Consider the following 17,670-nt stretch of genomic DNA (forward strand, 5'->3'; position numbering starts at 1 on the left):
AGGTCTCAGGTGGAATTTGAATTCAGGAATTAGGATTGTAAGATTATGGAGCCAGAGCTAGAAATATCCTCAGTGATCATCTATTCAAAATCTCCTACTTTTTCAGATGAGGATCCTGGGGATGCCAAGGCCACAGTCAAGGCCATAGATTTGGATGTAGATCTTGCCTTGGCCAAGTCCAGTGTTCTATCCATCATGCTTTCTTCTTCTTCCTCTTTCTCCTGAAAACCAATGGTAGTCATATAGATAAAGATATTTATTATAGATATAGCTAAAATATACAAATGGGGTAGAGTAGCTAGGTGGCATCATAGTACTTAGAGTGCTGGCCCTGAAGTCTTGAAGATTCATCTTTACAAATGCAAATCTTACCTCAGACACTTAGTAGCTGTGTGACCCTGAATAAGTCTCTTAATCCTCTTGACCTTAGTTTCCTCACCTGTAAAATGAGCTGGAGAAGGAAATGGCAAACCACTCCAGTATCTCTGCCAAGAAAACACTAAATGGCATCGTGAAGAGGCAGGCACAAACAAGGGGATGCCCTTCAATTGGAGAATGGCTGAACAAATTGTGGTCTATGTTGGTGATGGAATACTATTGGGATAAAAGGAATAATAAAGTGGAGGAATTCCATGGAGACTGGAATGACCTCCAGGAAGTGATGCAGAACAAAAGGAGCAGAACCAGGAGAACATTGTACACAGAGACTGATACACTGTGGTACAATCAGATGTAACAGACTTCTCCATTAGTGGCATGCAGTGATCCTGAACAACTTGGAGGAGCCTATGAGAAAAACCACTATTCACATCCAGAGGAAACACTGTGGTAGTAAAAACACCAAAGAAAAACAATTGCTTGAATACATGGGTCGAAGGGATATGGCTGGGGATGGAGACTCTAAATGAACATGATGGAATAACAACAGAGAGGGTACCTTTGAGCAGAATATATTGCCCCCCCATCTCCACACACACAGATATCAACAGAGTTATCTACATTTATCCCAAATTACAATGGGGAACATGGGAAAAATATCAAAATCAATATAGTTTATATTTTATTTCTCAGGGAATGGGGAACCATGGCAAATATATCTCCATCCATCCATCCATCCATCCATCCATCCATCCATCTATCCATCTGTCCATCTATCTATCTATCTATCTATCTATCTATCTATCTATCTATCTATCTATCTATCTATCTATCTCTGTCTCTGTCTCTCCCTCCCTCTCCCTCCCTTCCTCCCTCCCTCCCTCCCTCTCTCTCAATCTCTCTCTCTCTCTCTCTCTCTCTCTCTCTCTCTCTCTCTCTCTCTCTCTCTCTCTCTCTCTCTCTCTCAATATATACATACATTATCTGCCTGTCCTGCCACCTGGTACTGTGTTTATGTCTTTGCCTTTACCCTGCTAAATGCTGTTCTAGAATATGGGTCCCATATATAGTAAAATACTTATAGTAGTGCTTTTTGTATTATAAAAAAAAAAAACCCCAACCCAACTCATTTGTTGACTATTACTTGGGGAATGACTAAACAAATTGTAATGGAATATTACTGTATAAAGTCATAAGCTATAACAAGGCAATATTGGAAAACAAACACTGAATTTGAAGACAAGATGGCTTCATGCCTTCCTCTGCTTGGGCCTCCACTTTCTTAACTATGCAATGAAAGGATTAAACTAGGATCTCTCTCGATTTTCTTCCAAGTTTAAATCCAGTGCCTCATGATCGGTGCATGGGAGCTGTCCACCCAGAGTAATGTGAGAAATTTAAGAAGAGAGAGAACTTACAGATGAGTGAGTAGAGAAGGTTTCCTAGAAGAGATAACATCTGAACTGAATTTTGAAGGAAGGGAAGCATTTCAACCAGGAGAGATGGGAAAGAGTAGAACCATTTCATGCATGGGCTAAAATGGATGGCACACAAGAAGGATTAGTACTATGAGATGAAGCTGGAAATGTAGTCTGGAGCTAGATCATAGAGGTCAGTTTTCATTTTATTTGCCAAGCAATAGGGAGCCAAAGCAGATTTTGGGCAGAGTAGCTGCATAGTCACAACACCACAAGTGAAAGCTGGCTCTGTAAAAAAAATGCTAAAAAATTGAGTTGGTAATACCCAAATGTAATAGAATTGAACTATATGAATACAAAGAATATACATATACATAAATGCAAATGAATATAAAGAATATAGAGGAGTATAGGAAGACTTATATGAACTGATGCAAAATGAAGGAGAATAAGGAGAATGAGGAAAACAGTGTACACAATGACTGCCATCATGCAAATGGAAACAACAACTATAAAACCCAACTGATTGCTTATAACCATAATGACCAAACCTGACCTTGAAGAATAGGGAAATTCCCACTTTATTCCTTTTTTTTGCAGAGGTGAGATACAATGAACATGAACTTATATATATCCTGTCAGATTTGGTTGATACATTGCATAGTTTTGCCCTAGTATTTTTTCTTCCTTTTTCTTTATTATTTTTTGTTATAAGGGATGATTTTATGGGTGTGAAAAAAACAAAAGATAACTGATACTTTTTCTTTTAAATCATAAGCAACCCGAAGGGTAATGGAGAGATGCCTGGTAGCCATAAATTGATGATAGGGGCATGTAGGTAACACAGTGGGTGGTGTGCCAGGCCAGTATAAGGAGGACCTGGGTTCAAATCTGGCCTCAAACACTTCCTAGCTGGGTGACTCTGGGCAAGTCATTTAACCCTGATTGCCTAACCCTTACCATTTTTCTATTTTAGAATTGATATTAAGGTTGAAAGAAAGGGTTTAAGAAAAAAATTAGATGGCAGTCTATTTACATCTATGACTGATGGGCATAGAACATCCTTGAGAAAAGATTCAACTTGAAAATAACAATAAAAATAACAATAACTAGCATTTATATAACACCCTAAAATTTGCAAAATACATTACTTCATCTGATTCTCACAACAGTTCTGAGGAAACTGAGGCCAAGAGGGGGTAAGTACCTTGCCCAGGGCCACAAAGCTGGTAAATGACTGAGGAGGGATTAGAACGCAGGTCCCTGATGCCAGCTCACAAGGGTTGGTAGATGGCAGCCTACATGCTGAGAGGATCCCCATGAAACAGTACCAGAAATTCACACAGATTAGACTTCAGGAAAAGATGAATAAGAAATCAGTGGGGTGAATTGTGTGATCTCTACCGGTGCAAGGAGGGCCCATTTCTGCAGCTACTTCTAGGTATCACAGCGTTATTCCTCATCATTTTTATTTAATTCTAAAGGCTTCTTGTTTGCAGCTTTGAATACTAAACAGGACCCTGGAGAACAGAGAAGAGTGTCGTACTTATCAGCATTTACTGTTCCCTCTGAAAAATGTCCTTGAGAGACCCAGTTCAGGGAACCAATTAAACACTGTTTGTTAAAACTCAGGCAAAATATTTAGTGGGCAATTTGAAAACCATTCTTAAGCCAAGAGATGGGGTAGGTATCAGGAGCATGTTCTGATTCATTAAAAAACAACTGCCTGAGATTCCAAAGTGACCTCTATCTACTCCTCATTTGCTCCATTTTCATCTCTTCCATCTCCGGCAATTGCCTTTTTTTAGTGTCAAATAACATCATTAATGGCAAATGCTCATTAAGCACAACAAGTGGGGTGGATCTGATCACATAATCACGGGGCTTCGCTTTGGATGCCCGGAACCTTCCGTCCGCCAATGCTTGGGGGAAGAAGCAACAGCAGCCAACATCTCCTCTTGGTAAATGGTCGAGGTGGAGTTTTCCAGGCAGCTCCTTCTTGGGGAGGGACAGCCTGCCATCCAGGGGCCTGGAAGGACGAGCCTGGCCACTTAGGAGAGTGATGAGAGTAAAACTGAAAACCTAGAGCTGAAAGCTTGACCTGTTGCGGTGGGATTTTCAGGGCCCCCATCTCTGCCCCCAAGCTGTGTACTGGCTGTGATTGGCATCTGTGTGAGAAGGGCTACTGAGCTGTGCATTTGGAAATTGAGCTGAGGAAGCAGGCTCTAATGTGTGCAGAGGGAGTTGCCCTGCAAGTCAGGAAGACTTGAATTCAAATCTGATTCATCAATATTGGGAGTAACAATAGTCAATGGACTCATGATTTCAATGATATAAGAACTCCCAGACAGGGAAATTTTTGTCCATCGATGGGGGAAATCACCTCTTCTGCAATTTGTCATTAAAAAGCACCTTCGCAGGGCAGCTGGGTGGCTCACTAGATTGAGAACCAAGCCTGAATATGGGAGGTCCTGGGTTCAAATGTGGCCTCAGAAACTTCCTAGCCAGGTGACCCTGGGCAAGTCACTTAACCCCCATTGCCTAGCCCTTACTGCTCTTCTGCCTTGGGACCAGTTTGCAGTATTGATTCTGAGATGGAAGGTGAGGGTTTAAAAGAAAAGCAGAAAAGCACCTTAGAATAGTGGTTCTTAAAAGTGTAAGAACTAAAAGTCTCCAGGGAGACTTTAAGGTCAAAACTACTTTCATATAATATCAAGACATTTACATTTCTAATAAAATAAATATACATATATGGTTATGTTCTCCTTGTGCAGAGATCTTCAATAACATTTTAAACCCTCACATTCTGTCTTAGAATCAGTACTGTGTATTGGTTCCAAGGCAGAAGAGTGGTTTGGGCTCAATAATTTTTGAGAGTGCAAAGGGAAGGGTGCCTATGTGACTCTGTGGATAGAAAGCCAGGCTTGGAGATGGGAAGTCCTGGGTTCAAATGTGGCCTCTGATACTTTCTAGCTGTGTGATCCCGGACAAATCTCTTAACTCCACTTGTCGAGCCCTTGCCCTTCTGTCTTGGAGTTGTTACTAAGTCAGAAAATAGGGTGGTTTTTAAACAGTACAAGAGGTCCCGAGACCAAAAAGTTTAAGTACTTTGCCCAGGGCCAGGTGGTCAGCTGGGTATGAAACGATGGCCGATGTGAGACTTGGCATCCAGGCCTGATTTCCAAGCTGACATTCTCTTCATTATGCCATGATACCTCTTAGCTTGGGAAATAGCATAGGTTTTTGAAGAGCTCCTTATACTTTTAAAATCACAGATCTATTCCAAAAAATAGTATAAGAAATTAGAGATCCGGTCCCCTAGTACTGGGCAGTGAAGTGGCACCATTGTGCACAGGATCTGAAGTCAGAAGGACTGCTCTTCAAATCCATCCTCAGACACTAGCTGTGAGACTCTAACCAAGTCACTTAACTCTCTTTGCCTCATCTATAAAATGGGCTGGAAAAGGAAATAGCAAACCACTCCAGTACCAGGAAAACCCCAAATGGGGTCATGAAGAGTCAGACATGACTGAAATGACTGAACAACAAACCCTAGATCTAGGAGGCCATTCATCACAGTCCCAAACTAGGAAGTCTCATGGCCTGGGCAAAAATCAGCTTTTTAAGGCAAATTCAATTTGAGAGGAACAGGGGAAACACAGGAAAAGAGATCTGAGACCTAGCCTTTTAGGGTCTTCATATCAGTGAGACAAGGAAGGTCCTTGAGGCATCACTGAGACTGTCGCTAAAGAGACTCAGACACAGGAAGGGGAGCTTGCAATCTATATTGGTAGCTTTCCATTTTAACTAATGATTCCTGTTAAGTAGCTGCTAAACTCAGTTGTTACCACCTATTAAAGAAGTTCTAGCGCTCTCTCCAAACCCCTCTTGGGGTTTTCTTGGTAAAGATCCTGGAGTGGTTTGCTATTTCTCTCTCCAGCTCATTTTACAGATGAGGAAACTGAGGCAAATAGGTGTCCAGGGTCCCACAGCTAGTGAGTATCTGAGGCAAGACAGGAACTCAGAAAGAGGTGTCTTTGTGACTCCACGGTCAGTGTTCTATCTATGGTGCCACCTAATTGCCCACAGATAGATTGATAAATATAGATACAGATTTTTTTTTAAATGCGGAAACTGAAGCAAACAGGGTTAAGGGACTTGCCTAGGATCTCATGACCTTCTTCAAGCCCAGAGTATAGAGCATATACACTATGCTACCTAGCTGGCCTCAGCTGTTATTTATTGTTCATTAAAATGCATGGTCTGTTTGAGTATTTTTTCTTTTACTTATTAAGTCAGTGGTCAGAGTTTAAATGTTAGATGTGAAATTCTAGTTTGGGTATTGGCTTCCATGGGAACCAAACTTCACATGTCATAATCAGGGAACTAGAATTCATTGAAATATAGCAATTTCTTCCTTTTATTTTTTTAAACCCTCACTTTCGATCATACAATAAATACTGTGTATTAGTTCCAAGGCAGAAGAACAGTAAGGGTGAGGCAATGGGGGTTAAGTGACTTGCCCAGGGTCACACAGCTGGGAAGTGTCTGAGGCCAGATTTAAATTCAGGATCTCCCATCTCTGGGCCTGGCTTTCCATCCACTGTGTCGCCCAGCTGTTCCCAAAATATAGCCATTTCAAAGGAACTGGTATTAGCCAGTGGGTGGGTTCTAAGAGCTGAATTCTAATCGATAGCTTCACAAAATATACATGCCCCTAGACAACAAGTGATGCTGCTCCGTACTAGGAAGCAAGAGAATTACTGGATGCTTCTACCTCACTGCCAGGGTAAATCTAGAACTCCCCGGAGAATCTCAGCCCTTTCTTCTGAGAAGCCATCAATGCCACCTGGTGGCCAAATACTATACTTATTTGGGTATCGGCCACATCTTTCTCAGAAATGAGAAGGTCGTTGAGGGAGATGATGATGCCATAGTTCAGCTTTGTAGCACCTGACACATTCTTTGATCCAGGCCAAAGATTTCATTACCATGGAGAATTCCTAGGGAGAAAATGGCTTTTTTTCAATGCAGATTGTCAATCATTCTGCAATTTATCTGTAGTTGGAGGACTGGACAATGAGGATCCTGTCCTTGAAGGACATTCAATATACTCTGCCTACCATCAAGCCACACAGAGGCCTGGTGAACCTACTTGCAGAAATTGTCTTGGTGGTACATTTTCCCTCCATGATTCACTGTGTGCTGGTTTCCAGTGACCATTTTCTGCCAGTTTACTGCATGATGACACAACTTTTCAATGGGCTGCTCCAGTAGTGAAACTCTTCCTCTTTTCCCAGGAAGCTTATGAGGACAAAGAAGAAACTCTATGAACTTCTCTGTAGAGTTATAAGTAAATAGCAGCTTATTGCAGGTATCCCTTCTCATCACTCAGTGGCCATGTGCCCACAAACACATGACCGATTCTATCTTTGTTGTGTTTATCCCTTCCTAATCTTGGGCCAATGGGCATTGGAGATGGAATGGACCAGGTTATGACCTGGAGAACTTCAGAAGATCAGAAATCACCAGGTGTCCAGCAATTGGAGTCCATAGCAGACTTGCAAAAAACAACACATGAAAGTTTAATGTTTTACAATTTTTAAATATTGACATATTTCATCAAAGTTCACCACATTGGTCGGTATACTGCTCTAGTCGATTTTCAAAGTTGTATGGACTTTCCTCAACCATTGCTCAGTGACTGAAAGAACTGCATTTGTGATTCCAGCTGTAAGGCCATCCACACAGTGAACTTTTGATGCACACACAATAGTTGTGATGTGACCTCTCCAGGCCACAAAGAAAAGCCTTTTGGAGTTAAATCAGGTGACCCAGGTGGCCAAACAAGGGGACCTCCTCTACTGTCTTGCACAAAATGCATAATGACACAGTGACCCAAGGTTCAGGGAATAGACTATAGGCCCTGTAGTAAGGAAGTCTTGAATTCAAATCTAACCTCCAACAATTACCAACTTTGTGACCCTAGACATGCCACTTAACCCTTGCCTCAATTTCCTCATCTGTGAGGTGGAGACAATAATAGGAACTACCTCCTAAGGTTATTGTGAGAATCAGATGATACACTAATTGTAAAAGTGCTTAGCAATGGGGGCAACTAGGTGACTCAGACCTAGAGATGGGAGTTTCTGGGTTCAAATGTGGCCTTGGATACTTCCTGGCTATGTGACCCTGGGCAAATCACTTAACCACCATTGCCTTGCCCTTACCTTTCTTCTGATTTGGAACCAATATGCAGTATTGATTCTAAGATAGAAGGTGAGGGTTTAAAGGAAATGAACTGGAAAAGGAAATGGCAAACCTCTCTAATTTCTTTACTAAGAAAACCTCAAATGGTGCCACAAAGAGTTGGATACAACTGAAATGACTAAACAAACTGCAATGGTCCTAACAAGATATGTTAGTGTAGTGGCAAGCAACTTAATCTCTGTCTGGCTTAGTTTCCTCATCTGTAAAATAACTAGAGAAAGAAATAGAGGGAAACCTCTCTACATCTTTACCAAGAAAACCTCAAATGGGGTCCAGAAGAGTCAGACACAACTGAAAACAATTAAACAACAAATGATGGAGCAAATAACACTTACCTCCCACAGGATTGTTGTGAAGATAATTGAGATCAGTTTTTCATGGAGTGCCTTGTAAACAAACCTTGAAGAGTTCCATTAGTGTTAGCTCTTATTAGAAGTACCACATGCTCCATTCTTGAGGCATCTTATCTTTATTGAAATGATGTGAAAAAGTGACCAACAGGACAGCAGACAAACAAAAGGACATTTGCATCACTGACAAGGAAAACACATCTGGAATAATGGTGCATCTAGATTAGTTGCCAGTCCTTTGTTAAATGGAAAGGATGGGGCATATTACTGAAGATTGTTTTTGAAAGCCTGCTGGTTCCCTCTGATTATTCTCATTGAAGAAGCCTTCAATCCGTATATCAATAACTCTTCTAAAGATTTTGTATAAACAGTAGATTAGGCATAAAGATAACTAGCAATCAGTCACCTTGTTTCTGAATTTATAAAGTCTGAAACTTTTTCATCCCTTTATACTTCCCCTCCTCCAGAGCCCTTGTATATCAGTCCCTCTGTGGCCTCCCCATTGTGCTGATCTAGCAATGATGTCTTCTGTGTACACTTGGGTAATCTTGGCCCAGTATAGTTCTTTCCCCCAACTTTGAGGTTGGGATATGAGTTTAGTTGGAGGCTATTGTAATAAGTTAGAGCCCTGTGGGGAACTGATGTCATACCTGAGATCCTGCAGGTTATGACGAAGGCAGGATTTAAACTGGGTCCTGTGATTCCAAACCCAGTACCATATTGTCTCTAGTTTGGAACAGTGTCTGGGAAGTGTTTGGGGCCAGATTTGAATCAAGGATCTCCCATTTCTATGCCTGGCTCTCACTTCACTGAGCCATCTAGCTTCCTGTAATATAAATATTGTTTGATTCATTCATTTCAGACTCCTTATGACCCCATTCAGAGTTTTCTTGACAAAGATACTGAAGTGGTTTGCCATTTCCTTCTCTGGCTCAATTTACAGATGAGGAAACTGAAGCTAACAGAATTAAGTGACTTGCCCAGGGTCACACAACTAGCAAGTGTCTGATATCATATTTGAATGAGAGATGAATTTTCCTGATTTCAGGTCCAGCACTCCATCCCCTGCATTACCAAGCTGCCCATTCTAAACTTGTTCTGTGTCGTATGCTAGCCTTAATATGTCATATGTAGCTTTCACAAAATTCTCCCCAAAATTCTCATTTAATTTCTTAAGTAGAAGCACAATATATTGAAACCACAATGGGAAAAATCATTCTGGGAAGGAATACCTATATGTGAATTATTCAAAGTCTTTAAGAGTTGATATAGCAGGGGCAGCTAGGTGGTTCAGAAATCCAGTCCTGGAGATAGGAGGTCCTGGGTTCAAATTTGAACTCAGACACTTACTAGCTGTGTGCACCTGGGCAAGTCACTTAACCAACATTGTTTAACTCTTCTGCCTTCGAACCAATACATAGTATCAATTCTAAGACAGGAAGTAAAGGTTATTTTAAAAAGAAGTTGAGATGGCAGGAAAGGTATTCACCTTACAAAGAAGCTGGTGATGAGGTTCTCATCAGTCCTGGGATGACAGAAATTCACTCCATCACTAGGTCTATATTAATGCCTTCCAGCTGAACCCACAGGCAGTGCTTAATTACTGTTAGCCAAATGTACCATTTCCACTTCTTGAGTTGGAATATCTGTCACACCAACCCTCCCTCGGCTCATGCACACAGTCAAAGTCAATAGCCTTTGCCACAAACCCATCTATCACCAATTGCTCTTGCTCCAAGCAGTTGGTCAAACAGCTATCTTGAAAGCCATACAAAAGGACCCGCCACACCAAAGGCCAGTTGCCTTTATTGCCACTCCTGTGCTTGTTAGATAGGAAAGGTAATTCCCAAGAAGTGGGCAATGGATTCTAAAACACAGAGTTTGTCTCAAGAGCGCTGTTGGGACCCTTTGAGCCCATCGGCCCCTCAGCACAGGCAGAAGAGGCCAGCTTTGCTAGAAAGAGGTCAGCTCCCTTTTCTCCGGGCTGGTCCGGTCCAATATCCTCCTCTCCTTAAGCCGATTCAGGATGGAGGGCTTTAAGTTGCATGTCCCCTGCAGTCACGGGCTTTGCTTTGTGCAGTACCGTTGTCTTTGAGCCTAGTGAAGTCCATTATACTGCAGAGCTGGCCTGGTTCCAAAGAAAGACTCGCTCTGGGACCAAGACTCTGGTGCCTTCTGTTTGTGCGCCCACCGAGTCTGCTCCAAATGTATTTGCTGATGGAAGAGAACAAATCGAAGCTTCGGAATTACACTCATTATCCTAAGAATTGTTCTTCTCACCTTGAGTTAGCTAATTAATGAGGTCATAGATAATCATCATCATCATCATCATAACTAACACTGAAGTGCTTGAAGATTGTGTAGACTACTTTACATACATAATCATTCTTCTTCTTCTTTTAAACCCTCACCTTCTGTCTTAGAATCAGTGCTGTGTATTGGTTCCAAGGCAGAAGGGTCTTAAGGGCTGGGCGATGGGGGTTAAGTGACTTGCCCAGGGTCACACAGGTAGGAAGTGTCTGAGACAAGATTTGAACCCAAGACCTCCTGTCTCCAAGCCTAACTCTCTATCCACTGAGTCACCCCAACTGCCCCTTATACTTTTATTTTGAGCAATACCGAATTTAGAGTGCTCTCCCCTTCTCTTGCGCTCTCTCCATGTACATATAAATACATACCATAATTCCTTCCTTCTGCATGGTTTTGCAGTGGAAGGAGGCAGGAGGGAAGGGGGTTGGCACCCAGTTCAAACTTTGGAATGTATCCCCTGAGGATATGAAGCCCTACTACATTTACATATATAAATGGGTGTGTGTAGGGTAAAAAAACCCATTATGTATATATAGAAGGGCAAAAATACATCTAAGACACACACATCAATTTCATTTGCTTCTCCCAGTAAGTTGGTGAGGTGGGGGGCTATTATTCCCCCCCCAAATATAGGAGAGTTTTAGTTAGCAACAATGAATCACAGAAAGATTGTCTCTGAATCCAGAGAATTGCTCCCCCTGGGACTTGCAGGAATGACCTGGAGAAGGGATCAGACTGCAGAGAGGGGACAGGGTTCCTGCCTCCACATGGTTCTCTTTACTCTGTTGCCTTTTTGTGTCTCTTCTAGCTCCCCTGCTCTCCCCTGCTGCCCGTCTCTCCATTGGAGGTAAGGGTTGTGGATCTTCTCCACACCTTAGTTCCTAACATTGTTACTGGCCCTCTCACCTCTGACCTGCTCCCCACTGTTCATCACTGCTTCTTGCCATTTAAGTCTCCTTTGACAGATGGATAAGAGCAATTATTATCCCCATTTTATAGATCAACAAACTAAGGCTGTAGAAGGGTAAATGACTTGTCTCATGTCCCACAGGATTCAAATCCAGATCTTCCTGGGCTTCTAAAGCCCTATCTAGTGCATCAAAAATGTCTCATACTTACTTCCCAGGCAAAATAAGCCACCGAAACCCCAGAGAATGGCTGAACCAGATTAAGTTGTGATTGAACACAAATAAACAAAAATATAATTCAACACAATTTGTAAGTTAACGTGGGCCCTCAGAGATCCAATTCTTTTTGAGTTTGCCTTTTGTTGTCTAGTCATATTCAGTCCTTTTTGAATTTACTTGGCAAAAATACTGGAGTGGTTTGCCTTTCCTTCTCCAGCTCATTTTGCAAATGAGGAAACTGAGGCAAACAGGGTTAAGTGACTTGCTCAGGATCACAAAATTAGTAAGTGTCTGATGCTGGATTTGAACTCTGAGGCTTGGTACTGTATCCATAGTGCCACATGGCTGCCCTTGTTCAGTCTTTATTTGGGTTTGACAGCCCCGTACTAAATGATCTGGCAAGATATTTCATTTTTAGGCATACAGCTTTTCCGCTCTCCCTAGTGCAGTTTCCCATCTTGAACCATATAATAAGAGGTACCATTTTTACTTAAGGACAAATCAAGAATTCTGGAAGGGGGGGGGGGCACCTAGAGGCCTCAGTGGATCAAGAGCCCCGCCTAGAGCCTGGAGGTCCCAGGGTCAAGTGTGGCCTCAGACACTTCCCAGCTGTGTGACCCTGGGCAAGTCACTTCACCCCCACTGCCTAGCCCTTACCACTCTTCTGCCTTGGAACCAATATACTGTATTGACTCTAAGGCAGAAGGTGAGAATTTTTATAAAAACAAAGGAATTCTGGAAGATAATATTATCATGGGCTTCCACGCCTCTCAGAAGTAATCAGAGGATAACAGGTAGACAGACGCATCCAAAGACCTTGAGTTAGCCGTCTACAAGGGGCAGTGTGACCGCCAGTCTGTTCTGCAGCCCTAGTCAGTAACCAGCACTGTGGATTGATCAATGGACTGGTGAAGATGAAATTCATGTGCCAGTCTACACTGCCCCACTCAGGCCATGGCTCTCCATTGCCTGGCCAATAAAGCCTACATGTCTGATCCTCTTATTTCAAAGTTGCCCCCAGTTGTATTCCAATCAAACTCATCATCATTATATCAGTCCCCTTAATATATTCTGCCTTTTAGGAGACCTGGACACCATTCTCTTCCAGATTCCTCCTTGGTTCATCCCATTTTCCTTACTGGAAATGGCTTTTCTCTCTTTAAGATTCATTCCCCTCTCCCAAACTCCAGATGCCACCTCCTCTAGAAAGCCTTCCTTGCTTTACTTCCTTCTCCAAGTGAAAATGGACTCATGCTCCTTAAATTTCCTCCCCCTCTACCTGATACTCATTTCCCTCTCCCTTGTAGGGTAGGCATCTGGGTAATCCATAATGATGATCACATTTTTAAAATTTTTGCTGGAGTCGTGATTTTATCAGTGTAGGGAACTTCCTGGTGAAGAAAGAACTTTATCTAAGGTAGAGCAACACCTTCCTGGGATAGTAAAGCTTTAGAGAATTGCCCGGGGGCATTGAGAGGTTAAAAGACTTGCCCAGGACCATACAGTTAGTATGTGTCAGAGTCTTCCGGAGTCAGTCTCTATCAATCACACTACACTGCTTCTCCTAACTGGTGTTTCTTTAGTTTTAAAATTTGCTAAGCACCCAACATGTGTATCCAGGGGTATCAAAGAGCTGCCCTGCCCTGCTTCTGGCTGGGCTATGAATATGTGGGCTAGTTCAGGGTTCGGGTGCTTTAGGGATGATGTACGCTTGGTACTATATGAGTCAGTGCTGAACGTCTCAGATACTCCAAAATGAAGCACTCCCCTTACTGACCACTGAGTAGGGAAAGCCAGTGACTCAGTGGATCTTTAAAAGGGAGTGAAGCCACACATTGTTTGTCCAGTCACTGGAGTCATGTCTGACTTTGTCTTTTTTTTTTTAAACCAGAAAGGATCATATTTTGTTGCTGTTGAGTCATTTCAGTCCTGTCTGACTCTTCATGACCCCATTTTTGTGGTTTTCTGGGCAAAGATATTAGAGTGATTTTCCAGTTCCTTCTCCAACTCATTTTACAGATAAGGAAACTGAGGCAAACTGAGTTAAGTGATTTTTCCCAGGGTCACATAGCCAGTAAATGTCTGAGTTCAGATTTGAACTCATGAAGATGAGTCTTCCTGACTCCACCCCAATGCTCCATTCACTGTGACATCTAGCTACCTAAAACACAGATCCCTAGGCTTCCATTATGTTCCAAACACTGGAGCCTCTCAACCTCTTCCAACTAGAATTTGGGGAGAAGGGCACAGATCAACTCATACCCCGTGCCCCCTTTTCCCCCACCCCAAGCTACCATGCAGCCATAGGCATATGGCGGCTAACACACATGCCCTTCCTGGGGAAATCAGAACTCTGTCTACATCTGCTATTTTGTGGATCTTTCCCTAGAAGAGTTGACAAAACACCCTCATGATGGATGTGTCCAGATTTGGAAGTGACTTTGTGAGTTCTACAAGTCCATTGGTCCTAGGTCCACTGGGTAGAGATGACTTAGGAGAAAATGGCCACCAAGAGGAGGAGCCCAAAGGCAGCCTTTCTGGACACTAAGTAGATCTGGAATTTGAAGGGTCAATGCAGAGCTGAGGTGAAATGTAACAATCACTCTTCAGTAGTTTTTTGTTTTTGTTTTTAACCTTTACCTTTTATCTTAGTATCAATTCTATGACAGAAGAGCGGGAAAAGCTAAACATCTGGGGTTAAGTGACTTACCCAGGGTCACCCATCTAGGAAGTGTCTGAGATCAAATTTCATCTCTGGGCTTGGCACTCTATCAAGACTCTAGTGTTCTTTCTTACCCTTAAGAGATCCGAGGCTCCCATCTCTGCCATTGGCATAAGCTCCCCATTCATTGTGTTCCCCCAGTTTTAGAGATCCAACAAGCCCAGCTTTACTTAACCACTTAATAGTCAGATTAGCTTAAATAACAAAATAGTCTCCTCAGAGGTCTGCCAAAAAGCCAAATATACAAATATTTTTTCCCAGTTCTTTGGAGGAATCTCCAGGTTGGGGCTAAGAATTAGGTACATAGCTAAACTCAATTCCTATCTAGCATTAGCCCCATGAAATTCCAAGTCCAAAACACCTCCAGACCTTGAGTTTGAGGTTTAAGGACCAGAGCTTCTCAGAACTTCCTTGCTGGGCTGACTGTATCATCCAGCCTGGAATCGTGGGTCCTAAGGTCTATATGGTTCAAGTTCCCAGGTCAGGGACTTTGCTTCCTGGCCTTTGAATTGAAAAGAATAAATAAAGGAGCAGGGTGGCTCAGTGGATTGAGAGCCAGACCCAGAGACTGGAGGAGGTCCTGGTTTCAAATCTGGACTCAGACACTTCCCAGCTGTGTGACCCTGGGTGAGTCACTTAACCCCCATTGCCTTGCCCTTACCAAGGCAGAGGCCTTGTAGCCAATACACAGTATTTATTCTAAGACAGAAGGTAAGGGTTTCAAGGAAGAAAAGAAAAGAAAAAAAGAAAAGAGAAAAGAAAAGAGAGGAAAGGAAAAGGAAAGAAAAAAGAGGAAAGAAAAGAAAAGGAAGAAAAGAATAAACAAAATAAGACCCAAGCCCATTTCTCAGGGTCAGAGGGGCTAAGAGGAAGGAGAGGGCTGTCCTTTCCCTATTCAACTTACTGAATAGTGCCCCTGTTCGGAGTAAATACAGTCCTTTAACCCTTAACATCACCAGAAAGAAAAGAACATGAACGTTATTCAGGTAGATTAAAAGATGCAGGTCCTGCCAGCTATGAAGCCAATGGAAAAAGGCTTCTTCCAGCCCCCTGATAGGCCAATCAGAATATCTCTTCCCCAAAGCAGGCCTCTGGCATCTCTTACATGAATCTCTAGCTTGGGTGATCTGGGAAATGGCAGCGCCTTTTAAAACATTCCCATTAGTGTATGCTTGTGAGGGTTTCATGGCTGGCTCATACCTGATTTAAGTTGCACATTTAGTACCCTTCTGCCCACTCCCGATCCCCAGTTTGGGGGAAACTCTAGGCATGAGTCAGCTTTAAGTAATTAAGCTTGCAGTAATTTTTTCCTGGGTACCAGCGGTGTCAAGGAGTCAAATGTATAGAGTCAAACAATCTAAGAAAAGGATCTCCTTAGAAATAAGTCCCTCCCAAGACTCAGTGAGTCTGACTGTATCTATGAGTTCAGAGTTAAAAAGTACCCTTGGTGAGGAGGGAGTCGGTACAATATCCCAGCCACTGGAGCCTGGAGGCAGTTATTAAATAGCTAGACATATATGATCTCGCTGGAACTTCTGGACACCCTTGTGAGGCTGTTGACCTACATTTCTGGTAGTATCTTCCCCTGGAATTACCTTGTGTTTGTTGTGTTTGCATGCACACATATGTGTTTGTGGGCATACACACAGACCATTCATCTCCTCTGATCTAATGTTGAGGACAGAAACAGTCTTTGTATGACATCTGGCACGTAGTAGGTGCTTAATAAATGTTTATTGAGTGACTTTACAACTGAGAGAAAATTGAGATTCAGCAATTGTGCTCATTGCCACAAAGCTAGTAAGGCTGAGAGGCGGTATCTGAATTCTGGTCTTTTTGACACCAAGCTCAGCACTTTCTCTATCATAGCGTGCTTGCCCTTCTTCCCCTCTCCTAACGTTGTGAGCTCTGAGCCTGATCCCACATTCCTAGTGCCTAGATCATGGTGGGAGAACTGGACCCGGAATTTCATTGGCATGAAGAACCCCCATGGAGGATCTCCTTCTACCGAAGCCATCAGCACCTCCTCTGCACCAAGAAGAGGCTTGCCCAGGATCATACCACTAGTGTGTGTAAGAGGTGGAAACTGATCCCAGCTTGTCCTAACTCTTAGGCTGGTGCTCTTTCCATGGACCATCCTGCCCCTCTGCCTTGAGCACAGTGGATGCTTAACAGAGGCCTTTTGTTGACACGTCCTTAAGAGATGGAGTTTTTCAACATCTGGCCTCCTTGGCAGCTCCCCATAAGATGATGCACTGATTGACAAGGACCGCAGAACAAGTATCCAAAGCATCCAAATGCCCTTTGGGTGAGGGACTAACCTCTTCTCGTAGAAAATAGCATTCCTGGACCCTGCACAGAGAACACATATGGCTTCCTTGACCAATGTTATCCAAGTAATTGATGTGTCATTAAATGGAATCCCTTGACAGAAGCCTGGAAGACAGCCAGTGCACCTGCTGTATTGGCTACATCCTAGCAGGGGTGGGTTTTGATGTGTGAAAGATAAACACTCAACTTGCATATTTTGTTGTTGTTATTGTTGTTGAATCATGTCTAACTCTGCAGGACCCCAAGGACACTGTCCATGGTATTTTATTGGTATGGTTTGCCATTTCCTTCTCTAGTGGGTTCCCATTTTATAGATGAGGAACTTTGGCAAATAGAGGTCGTGAGTCACCCAGAATCACATAGCTAGCTTCTGAGATCAGATTTGAACTCAGATCTTCCTGACTCTAGACTCAATGCTCTAGTGATCAATTTGGCAGCTTCATGTACTAAAATTGGAATGATACAGAGAAGATTAGCAAGACCCCTGTGCAAGGATGACAGGCCCAGTGTTCTATCTGCTGCCCCACCTAACTGCCCCTAGCTTGCATATAGTGAATATCAGAGGCACAGAATCTCAAAAATGGGGAAAGAACTTCCATTCCTGTAACATAAGAATCCAGTCTGCATCACACTGAATAAATGCCAACAGACCTGGTTTCAAATCCTACTGTTGATTCTCTTTACCTGTGTGACCTTGGGATTGTCATGTGACCTTTGTAGACCTTACTTTCTTCAACTTTAAAATGAACGGGTTAAAATAGATT

The 17,670-nt window shown here is 42.7% G+C and overlaps 1 non-coding gene across 1 annotated transcript; it reads left to right on the forward strand.

Annotated features, from left to right (window-relative positions):
* The first annotated feature begins 17,329 nt into the window (after nt 1–17,329).
* On the forward strand, nt 17,330–17,436 carry LOC130454876 (U6 spliceosomal RNA). Its single transcript, XR_008912663.1, has one exon. It is a non-coding gene; the product is annotated as a U6 spliceosomal RNA (small nuclear RNA).
* Nucleotides 17,437–17,670: the final 234 nt, after the last annotated feature.

This window comes from Monodelphis domestica, chromosome 5 (assembly GCF_027887165.1).
Source record: "Monodelphis domestica isolate mMonDom1 chromosome 5, mMonDom1.pri, whole genome shotgun sequence".
NCBI lineage: Eukaryota > Metazoa > Chordata > Mammalia > Didelphimorphia > Didelphidae > Monodelphis > Monodelphis domestica.